The sequence below is a fragment of the Solanum lycopersicum genome, chromosome 7 (assembly GCF_036512215.1).
Source record: "Solanum lycopersicum chromosome 7, SLM_r2.1".
Classification (NCBI taxonomy): domain Eukaryota; kingdom Viridiplantae; phylum Streptophyta; class Magnoliopsida; order Solanales; family Solanaceae; genus Solanum; species Solanum lycopersicum.
In genome coordinates, this window is record NC_090806.1 from 6820541 (window position 1) to 6831176 (window position 10636).

Genomic DNA, 10636 nt, shown 5'->3' on the forward strand with positions numbered 1-10636 from the left:
TGAACAAATATAGAAAACTTTATGTTGTAGGTGCTATCAACTAAATATAAACATCCTTAAATAGAGATTGAAAGATTTTTCAGAATAAAAAAAATAAAAATACATAATGAAATATTTTTTTCCGTTTTAATGACATATCAAAATCAATATAATTTATGTGACAACATTGAAAAAACTTCTCCAAGACGTGAAAAATAGTCTTCTTATAAAGTGTAATAAAAAGTTTCGTTATATATAAAAAATAAACTTTATGACACTAACGAAAAACGTTTAGATTATAGGATATAGTGAAACTTTTTCTTTCACTAAGCTTATTTTAGTTACTTACTAAAATAGTAACTTGTTTTGGTTACTTTATTTTTGTGGCTTTTTTTGGTTCCCAACTCTACACGCTCAAAGTTTGTTGTCTTCTCCTTACTTGTCCACCTTTTTACCCTAAATCCCCACTCCTTATCTCATAGTGTTTTGGTATGCATAAATACTTTTTGTGATATTATTTTATTGCATATTTATTAGGTATTATAAGAGTGATAGAACACCCTTTACGGATAAAAATACACAAATCTCATAACAAATGCATACATTTATATTCAAACTAATATCAATTGAAAGTTTCTTTAAATATATATTTATATGATAACATATTTTAGTGTTAACAGTTGAATCAATTTCTAATAAGGTATTTTCAATTAAGAGTAATACTGATCGATTTCTTGTCTTTCGGAAAAAAAAGAAGAGAAGGGAATCAATGCTTTCTAATTTAAAAAGAGTGAATATTCAGTTTTATGAATTTGATTTTATTTTACATTATGACAAAAAATGTGTGATCATTTGGTAATGACCATTGCTATTTCTCAAAGTTGTTCAACATTGAAATAAAATTATTACAATAATAATTTTAATATAACTTGCTAAAATATTCAAGATAGTAATTGAAAATGGTTTCATTAAAACTAATACGATTTCTTACATAATTTTCAGTACAATTAACCTCTAAAAAATTGAAAAATTTAAGTCATTATCTATTGAATTAATACAACTTCAATTAGAAAATAAATTTATTTATAAAATTTTTATTTTTAGTATTAAATTAATTGAAAAAAGAAAAATATTGAAAAATTCATGCGGAGTAAAGCCGGTTGAAATGGCAAAGATCGCTGTGTGGACGGAGTAGGGTACGTTAAACATTTATGCGGGTTAAGCTCAATCCACCCTACACCTCCCCATCGCAAATAACATTTGCAATCATTTTTCATCGCAAATATAATTTTTTTTAAACCAAAATTTGATATCCATATAGTATGTAAGTTTTTCAAGAAAGGGATGTTGCTTGACACTCCTCGGAGAAAGGTAGCTCTACCCGTGCGAAATACGATAAACAACACATAATAAGAACTATAAGGGTACGACTAGTAGTATGACATGCACTAATTAATAATAAGCCTATACATTCACAAAGAAAGATAACATTATACTCCTATTAATATTCTAACCTAATACACGACACTTCTTCCTATCTATGTTCTCGCTAATATTGACTTCAAGTTGACTCTATTTTTTTTCCAAGGTAGAATTAGGATTTCTAAATTATATTTAATTAGAGAAAAAAAAGCTAGAAGAATGAGTTATCAATAAGTTATTTATATGTATAGTTTTTTTAAAAAAATAAATATAATACATAATTTCAGTCAAAGCTAATGATATTGTCAACCAGTAAGAAAATGAAGAACTATATATGTTACATACATGTCCAAATTATAAATAACATATTCATGGGACGATAAATAAAAGAAGAAAAAAGCGTTAAATCTACTTAGATATAGGATAAGATGGATGTGACTCAATGACTAAAATCGTACTATAGTCAAATTAAATTGAGATAATATGCGGTCACTGGTTTGAACACATGGTATGGAGAAGCCTCAATAAGTTCGATTTGCCATTTCAAGAGATGCATATACACAATCCAATCTCCATTTCCTTTATGGCTTGGCATTGGCATCACATATCCCGCTTTTCCGGCCCACGGAAAATGGTAAGACCAGAACACTGGTTCACCCCATCCAAAATTTAACTTTTTCGCAGGGAAATGTTGCCTCGATGACACTACCACCGCTGGTCCATCACCATTCATCGCATATATTTTTGCCATGGATGGTTCAGGACGAGGAGCCTCAACCCAATCTATCAATCCAAGAAAATGCTCTTGTGTTTTCGCGATATCAAGAAATTCATGGATTACTTTTGCCACCCAATTTAACGATTTTTCTTTTACCTCCTCAACTTTTTTCTCTCCAAATGGGATGGAGAGAACATTACCAAAGTACCCTTTTAGCGACTTATCCACATTATTTATGATCAATCGAGTCCGACCATCCACCACAATACCAAACCTAAAATTGTTGAAACCCCAAGTTTCTTTATTAATTCCACATGCAATAGTTTTCCACAGGAAAGCGCTGAATGATTCAAGTTTAGACCTCTGGGACGTGCCTTTTTGGTTATCATGACAATTGGCTAGTGATTGAAGGTACTCAATTTTGTCACCCGTGACATAGTAAATTCTACTAATGAATTGATCAGTAGGGTTAAAGATTTCGGATTTCATGGGAGGTAGGGTTGAGAGTAGTACATATAAGTCATCGATCGAGTCATCATAGTAACCAGGATGTCGAGGAAAAAGTGATGATCGTCGAAACGATGGGAGCTGAGAGAGTGGCTTGGATTGAGCTAATTCAGACCATGACACAAGAAACAAGTTGGCTGAGTATGCATCAGCAACTCTATGATCAAATGTGCAACCCACAATTGTTCCTCCACAATTGAGTTGTGTAACCTGCATCAAATAAAATTGGGTATAATTTCAAGGAATTAAATAAATAAACAAAAGGACAAAGTTAGGTTATGGGGTTGTCTATTTTTATATTGCTCTAGCAGAAGAGTTATACCTCCTTAATCTTAATAGACGTGTCATATATATTTCTATTTTAATCTGTTTAGAAAATATACCCTTTTTTATATATTTATTATCACAAATTTGAAAAACTTAATTTGTTTTTTTAAAACTTTGTGATTATTTTCTCAACAATCAAGACAGAGAATTTTTGTTGAAAACATGATTAGTTAAGTAAATAAACGACGGAACACATAAATAAGTCCTTTAATTTGGCTTTGTTTCACATTTAAGTACCTCCCATCTTTGGGTGTATACAAGTAGATACTTTAACTTGTGTAAAATTGAGCAAGTAGACACGTGAGTTCTATGTGGCATAATATGCACACGACACCATGTAGGACGTAAAATTGTAATGTACTATGCCAAATAGAACACGTGTCTATTTGTTTAGCTTTATACAAGTTTAAGTGTCTACTTATGCATACCCAAATTAAAGGACATATTTATGTATTGTGCTAATAAATATGTTTAATATATACTCCTTCCACACATTTTTATTTGTCCACTAGTTTAAACCAAAAATCACTTTTGTCACTTTTAACATATAAAAAAAACCTTATTTTCTTCCTATTTTACTCTAAACATCAAATCATATCTCAGACCGATGACTAAACACCAATTAATATGGATTAATGTTGATTATTGTTTATTAGGGTATACAAAGTCCAAACTTGACAAGTGAAATTAACCAGGGGCGTAACAGCTTAGCTTATGTTATTCGATGAAGAAGATAGTCACACACTTTACGTGCTATTAAGTAGACAGAAGTATTATACGAATTCGAATCACAGAACACTATTATAATTTTTTTGCGTGTTTGCCTCTTGAAGAGAATCAAAACCCTTATATGAAGTGGTAAGTGTTTGCATCTTGAAGAGAGTCAAAACCCTTATATGAAGTGGTAAGTTCATGATTTGACGTTTATGGATGTAAGATTTTAGTGGTTTGAAGTAACTATATTTTAAATTAATAATTTATACATTAAACCCATTTTTTCGTGGCAAATACAAGATTTAAATCAAATTAGACAGTTACTTAGTTTTGTCAAATTCATAACCCGAATCGTACATCCAACTTTACGCTTGTCAAGGGAGTTCTAAAATCACATTGGTCACACACCTCAACGATTAATAGATATTTTCAAACCATGTTTCAGAAAAGTCTTGGATATATCATAAATAATTATCCTCTTCAGCACCTCACACAAATAGAGTTAAGGTCTGCTTATTACACCTTATTCTTTTCATATAAGATTAAATTGATTACTGAATATATTGTTATTGTTGTATTTATATGTTGAGATATTCACTAAGTCACATGCATGGAATAAATAGGGAGAAATTGTTTTACACATAATTATTAAATACCTGAATAGCAAGAACACCATGCTTCTTTTTCGGAACAAATTTTCCCTCAATGCTTTCATCAGGATTATAAAAATTTACCTCTTTAAGCTCAACATCACCAAAAGCTTCAATAAAAGAAACACCACCATTATTGCAAATTAAAGAAGCTTCGGTTCTCCGGCTGAATTTTCAACTTTATCTCCAGAAAGTGCATAGTAAGAAACTAATGTTTCAGCCAAAGATGATTTGAGTATTTTTACGATGGAGTTAAATTCTAAATTCATATTAATTTTCTCCGAAACAATAATGGGATTTAGATAGCAGAACATAACTCCGACCTCCAATGGAGGTAAGAGCAAATCAAGATTGGATAATGGTAGCCAATGTTGTTGCATTGGCAACACTGCTGCCACTACTTCACTCTTGTTCACTTTCACATTGAAGTTTTTCTTTGAATTCATCTCTTTGTTGGGTTTGGAGAGGGGGAGGGGGAGAAAATAAGAAGTGTAAAAGGTTATCGATATATTAGAGTGATGGATTGATGGATGAGATAGTTGTATTTATAGAATGAAAGATTTTTTATATTATAAAATAAAGTTTTTAGATGATTATTAGTATTTAATCATAAAAAAAATAATTAAAGTTTGTACTACGAATTTTAAATAGAAAATATTTTTTTAGAGGCAATCGATAGGAGAGAGGTAATAAAAAGAGAATACTATATTACTCAAAATGAAAAATAGGAATCTCACCAAATGAGTTACTTAGCTTCTCAATATTGTATCGAATATATTATATATCTATTGTAGTTTTATTTTGATTGTATCAAATTAATATATGTTGCTATTTTTAACTAACTAATATAGTTAAGTGTGATGATTATTATTCATAAAAAGTGTGACAACATGACAAATTAAGTAGATAAATGTATTATAGTTATAAGTTTAAGTATACTGATAATAAATATGAATAACAAACAACATATCTAAATATATAACAATATTTCAAAATAATAAATAATAAACAAGTCTAAATATTTCTTTAGTTAAAAAAATTAATTCATATCTAAAAGGTTCAATGTTAGTTGGTTATAATATAATTAGGATTGGTGAGAACTGTTATTCTTATAGTAATCTATATTTATAAGGTTAATAAACAGAAACAAAAATAAGATGAAGCAGAAAATACATAGAATACAAGAAGTAATCCGAGTCCACAGAAATTATTGTGTGTCCTTAAGAAATTTAATCCCCTCAATGTACCCAAGGTTATGGATTAATTTCTCCCAAGATAAAACAAATTAAACCTGTTAAAGAAATAGCGGTACCTCAAATTTCTTTAACTTCAACGAACATCAGAACAACAACAAGTCACATAGACTCAGTCGATCGACACTTTTATTTTATTTGAGAGAAAAATAAATGCAGGTAAGGAAAATTTTCAGTGTTTAAAAAATAGAAAATTGACTTCCTTTTATAGCCATTTTCAGCAAGGAACGTGTCTATTCAGTGAAATCTGTTCCGACCCGTTTTATCCAGAAAATTGTGTCTTTTGGAAAAAATAACAACTTTTCAGAAAATTGTGTTGTCTAGGAAAATAATAACTTTTTGGAAAGTAACGACTTTTTGGAAATTAATGATTTTTCGGAAAGAGTAACAACTTTTCGAAATATTACCGTTACTCGCAAATTTATAAGGGATAATATTAACAGGATTTATTTGATTTAATAACAACTGATTAAATAAATTTTGTCCAAAAATTTTATCAATCAATCACATCATTTGTCAAATCCGAAGCCGAGCGAGAGACGACGACGACGGCGCGAGGGGGCATCTTGTTCTTAGCTCTTTAAGAAGTAATGGAAGTGTTTTCTTATATAAGGACAACAATTTTCCCTTTCTTTTGCCGATATGGGAGAAATGACTTTTCATTTGCACTTTGCAAATTACTTTTCATTTCCCTCCAAAGTAATTCCCTCACTTTTCATATTCTCTCATTTCTTTTCCCATTCACACTTGCTAAACCCAACAATCCCCCACATGAATGGGGAAGACTATTATTAAAACATATGCATGAAAAAACTTGTGTGTCTTGTAGGTAAAGGTTAATCGCATGTAGATAAGTAGGTTTCCCTTTAAACTTTCCGTAGTGAACATATATCGGATATACTCGGTCAATCGGTAGATTTGATATCTTTGAACCGTTGAGCTTTGGTGTATACCTAGACAACATATGTCACACAATCAACCCTTGAACTGTTCTTAGTTGTCATTGTTTTGTTCGTTTCAGCCATGAACACATCTTGGATAGTAAGTGCTTAAAGAACTGGCCTTACCGGATTCTCCTTGAACCGGCTTACACTTCACACTTACATAGGTGATTTCTAAATTTGTTATCCCATAAATACACCATTTGATATTCCCTGTATCAAACTTAGAAACCATTATAAAGTCCTTATGTATTTATTCTGATTACTAAACATTGTCTCATCATGAGAATGGACCATAAAATAATAATAATTTTTTTTCTTGACAATGTTGAACCGTCATCAATGACTTTGTTTTATCTCCTTTAACCTAGATCTTGGGATCTTCAGTCTTCTAGGTAGAGTTACCGCCACGGTGACTTGTTCTCGGCCATAGTCTCATTCTCGTCGATGATTTCTCAACTCCCTCTCTATTTAGGACTTTTGTAAGTGGATTCGACACATTATCTTTTGACTTCACATAGTCAATTGTGATAATTCCACCAGAGAGTAGTTGTCTCACAGAGTTATGTCTTCGTCTTCTGTGATGAGACTTGCCGTTATACATAATTCTTCCAGCCCTTCCTATTGCAGCTTGACTATCACAAAGTATGCATATAGGGGCCATTGGTTTGGGCCAAAATGGAATATCTTCTATGAAATTCCGGAACCATTCAGCTTCTTCACCTGCCTTTTCTAAAACAATGAATTTAAACTTCATTGTAGAGCGACCTATACATGTTTGTTTGAATGATTTCCCAGATATTGCTCCTCCACCAACAGTAAAAACGTATCCACTTGTGAATTTTGTTTCAGTTGACCCAGTAATCCAATTTGCATCACTATATCCTTCAAGAACGGCTGGATATTTGTTGTAATGTAAAGCATAGTTTTGAATGTCATCTAAGTATTCCAAAACTCTTTTCATTGCCAACCAATGATTTTGATTAGGATTACTTGTGTATCGACTCAGTTTATTGATAGCGGAAGCTATGTCTGGTTGTGTACAATTCATGACATACATTAAGCTTCCCAATACGCTAGCATAGTCCAATTGAGACTGTCTCTCACCTTTATTCTTTGCAAGATGAAGGTATACATCAATTAGAGTCTTTGCCCTTTTAAAATTCAAAAATTTTAATTTTTCAAGTATCTTTTGAATATAATGAGTTTGAGACAATGCTAGACCGTTAGGAGTTTTAAGAATTCTTAATTCCTAATATCACATCAGCAACTCCTAAATCTTTCATATCAAATTTACTAGCGAGCATACGATTTGTAGCTTTTATATTAGCAATGTCTTTGCTCATTATAAGCATGTCTAAAATAACTTCCTAATTTGGAATATCTTTAATGTAAACACATTTATCACATTCATTGATCTTAAATCCATTTGACAACATGGTTTGATCAAATTTTGCATGCCATTGTTTTGGTGCTTGTTTTAGTCCATAAAGTGACTTAATAAGTTTGCACACTTTCTTTTCTTTACCAGGAACTAAAAAACCCTTAGGCTGTTTTATGTAAATTTCCTCTTATAGCTCTCCATTTAAGAAGACTGCTTTCACATTCATTTGATGAATTTCAAGACCGTATACTGCAGCTAGTGCAATAAACATCCGTATTGATGTAATCCTAGTTACTGGCGAGTATGTGTCAAAATAATCAAGACCTTCTTTTTGTCTAAAACCTTTGACATCAAGTCTTGCTTTATATTTGTCAATAGTTCCATCATCTTTCATCTTCTTTTTAAAGATCCATTTTGAACCCAAGGGTTTGTTCCCCGTAGGAATATCAACCAACTCCCAAGTATGATTGCTTAAGATTGATTCAATTTCACTATTAACAGCCTCCTTCCAAGAGATTGAGTCGCTAGACAACATTGCTTCCTTGAATGTTTGAGGCTCACTTTCGAGAAGAAATGTTACAAAATCTGATCCAAATAAAGTGGATGTCTTTTGACATTTATTGCGTCTTGGACTTTCTTCATTTTGTTCATTCTCTTTTGGTTCTTCTCTGGGTTGTTTAGATCCCCCACTAGATGACTCAAGTCTAGTTTTATACGGATAGATATGTTCAAAAAATTTAGCACTATATGATTCCATTACTGTATTATCATGAATATCCGGATGTTCGAACTTATGAACCAAAAATTGACATGTCTTACTATTCGTGGCATATGCAATGAATACACAATCCACAGTCTTAGGTCCTATTATTACCCTCTTAGGTATAGGAACTTGGACTTTGGCTAGACACCTCCACACTTTGAAATATTTCAAATTGGGTTTTCTACCTTTCCATTTCTCAAATGGAATTACATTTGTCTTTGAGTGAGGCATTGCGTTAAGTATTTGATTTGTTGTAAGGATAGCTTCCCCCCACAAGTTCTGTGGTAAACCTGAACTTATAAGTAATGCATTCATCATTTCCTTTAAAGTTTGATTTTTCCTTTTTGCAATTCCATTAGACTGAGGAGTGTAGAGAGCAGTAGTTTGATGGATTATTCCATTTTCTAAACATATTTCTGCAAATGGAGATTCATATTCTCCACCTCTATCACTTCTGATCATTTTGATCTTTTTATCTAACTGATTTTCAACTTCAGTTTTATATTGCCTAAATGCATCTATTGCTTCATCCTTGCCAGTTAGCAAATATACTTAACAATATCTAGTGCAATTGTCAATAAAAATTATGAAATACTTTTTCCCACCACGTGATGGTGTTGACTTCATGTCACAAATATCAGTGTGAATCAATTCTGAAGGATTTGAATTCCTTTCAACAGATTTATAAGAATGCTTAGCATACTTAGATTCAACACAAATTTGACATTTTGATTTATTGCACTCAAATTTTGGCAAAATATTTAAGTTAATCAATTTTCGCAAGGTTTTGTTATTAACGTGTCCCAAACGTTCATGCCATAAATATTTAGACTCAAGCAAGTAAGAAGAAGCAAAATCTTTATTCATATCAACTGCAATTACATTGAGTTTGAAAAGGTCATCACTAAGGTAGCCTTTTCCTACAGACATATCATTTTTGCTTACTACTACTTTATCAGAAACAAATACGCATTTAAATCCATTCTTGATCAGAACTGGAATTGAAACTAAATTCTTTCTCAATTCTGGAACATATGAGACCCTATTCAAAGTCACCACCCTGCTTGATGTCATCTTTAATAGGACTTTACCAGTTCCTTCCACCTTTGCAACAGCGGAGTTTGCCATAAACAATTTTTCATCTGTAAGCGCTGGAGTATATGATGAAAATAATTTTTTGTTGGCACAAACATGGCATGAGGTACTAGAATCTATTCACCATTCTCTTGGATTTCCAACGAAGTTACATTCTGAAAGCATTGCACAGAGATCGTCCATTTCTCCTTTGGATTCAGCCAAATTTGCTTGATCCTTCTTTTTCTTATTCTTCTTTGGACCCCGGCATTCATTAGCCCTATGACCATGTTTACCACAGTTAAAGCAGTTTCCATTGAATTTCTTCTTAGAAGGATTGCTTTTTGGACCAGATGCTTTCTTTCTTTTTTTTTTAATTTTGTGGGATCTTCTTCAACAAAATTTACTCCAGATATTGCTGAATTATCACGTGACCTCTTTTCTGCAGCCTTATTATCCTCTTCGATTCTCAACCTTACTATGAGATCTTCAATAGTCATCTCCTTGCGTTTGTATTTCAAGTAATTTTTGAAGTCCTTCCATAATGGAGGTAACTTTTCAATAATTGAAGCCACTTGAAAAGCACCATTCACAATCAATCCTACATTAAATAAATTTATTAAGGGAAAACTTAATATTTCTAACATAGGCATTAAATAAATTTATACATTCAGCACAGATCATGGATTATGACCTGCAATTCTTGAACTTGGGTGACGACAGTCTTACTGTCTATCATCTTATAGTCCAGAAATTTTGCCACAATGAATTTCTTCATTCCGGCATCTTCTGTTTTGTACTTCTTTTCTAAAGCATCCAAGAGTTCTTTGAGGTTTTGGCATTGTTGTTCATCTTGCAGACCACTCAAAATATAATTTTTACACAAAAAATCTGAGTGTGTCCA

General features: G+C 31.8%; 1 pseudogene; it reads right to left on the reverse strand.

The window, feature by feature from the left end:
* Positions 1–1864: 1864 nt before the first annotated feature.
* On the reverse strand, positions 1865–4806 carry LOC101255576 (coniferyl alcohol acyltransferase-like; annotated as a pseudogene).
* Positions 4807–10636: the final 5830 nt, after the last annotated feature.